Raw genomic sequence first — 1,239 nt, forward strand, 5'->3', positions numbered from 1 at the left:
AAGATGCCAAGGAGAAAAACCAGGCTCTGGGCTGGACTCCAGGAAGTCAGGAAGAAGAAGTGGAGGTTGCTGATGTACAACAGCCACGAGGATGATTTACTGAAAGCCTGGGTTGTCTGCTGTGTTTACATAGTTGCTAAGGACCAGGCAGGTGAGGGGTGTAGTATGTGACTCAAGAGGCTGCTACCAGCTCCACTCCCAACCTCGCACCGATGACAGTGACTTCTTATGGGTATGACTTGTGACCCATGGTACACAGTACTAGGTGAGTAGGGAGGCCGCTCTCTCTGCCTGGCCTCCCTGTATGGCTCCAGACCAGCTTCCAGGCTCAAGCCAAGTTCACTAAGACTCCAACGAGGATTGGAAAAGTCAAAATAGTTATCTTCATTTTTTTGAAACCCCCGTCCCCCACCCACACTCATCCCACCTGCACATGGCTGCTCCCACCTCCTCTGGGGGGCCCCCTGTCTTACACCACCCCTTTCCCTACAGGCCAGAATCTGAAAGAAGACCAATTAGGCCTGGAGCAAGGGCACAGCCACTTCCAGCCAAACCTGCAGTATGTGGACCCCAACATTGAGGTGACACAGCTAAGAGCTTCCTCTCTTTGGGGCTTCTCACTCTCTTACTCCTGCGGTTTTCCCTGCCCACCCCCAACACCACTTCACCTGTCTCTCTCTTCCCCAGCTCAACTTTCAGAGGCCCGAGGTGGTGAAATCAGCAGCTCCGTGAGAACAGAATCGTCTAGGCTACCCCATCCTGCCCCATCCAGATTCAGACAAGAAAGTCCCCACCACAGGTTTTCCTGGTTGGCTAAGGCAAAACTGACACCAGATCCCAAAGCTCTGCGTGTCTGATCTGAGGTGGCCGGAGTTCGTCCGTGGTCACTGCCAGAAGACTAACCAAAGGAGCAAAGAGTCGAGGCCCGAGAGCCGGGTACCACCTCCTCCTCGCCTCCACGTTTGAGGAACCCAAGGTTTCTAAACACTTTGGCATCTTTGTCTCTGTGTGGGTTCCACCCCGCTCTGGAATTCCCCCATCAATAAAGCAGTTCTTCAACGCAGAGTCTCCTGTTTTCTTCTCTTCCTGATGTGTGTGTTGGGGGGCAGCCTAGCGTAGTGGATTGCCTCTGGAAGTAATGGAGGGACATGTCTTGTGCCCCTCTCTGGGTAGAACAATCTTCCCAGGATTAAATATTCCCAGTGTCTGAACCACTTGCCTCTTCCAACTGGGACAGGG

At 53.3% G+C, this 1,239-nt stretch overlaps 1 long non-coding RNA gene across 1 annotated transcript; it reads left to right on the plus strand.

Moving 5' to 3' along the window:
* Nucleotides 1-203: 203 nt before the first annotated feature.
* On the plus strand, nt 204-1,030 carry LOC142852067 (uncharacterized). Its single transcript, XR_012910915.1, has 3 exons — nt 204-232; nt 493-581; nt 688-1,030. It is a non-coding gene; the product is annotated as an uncharacterized LOC142852067 (long non-coding RNA).
* Nucleotides 1,031-1,239: the final 209 nt, after the last annotated feature.

This window comes from Microtus pennsylvanicus, chromosome 1, assembly GCF_037038515.1.
Source record: "Microtus pennsylvanicus isolate mMicPen1 chromosome 1, mMicPen1.hap1, whole genome shotgun sequence".
Lineage (NCBI taxonomy): Eukaryota > Metazoa > Chordata > Mammalia > Rodentia > Cricetidae > Microtus > Microtus pennsylvanicus.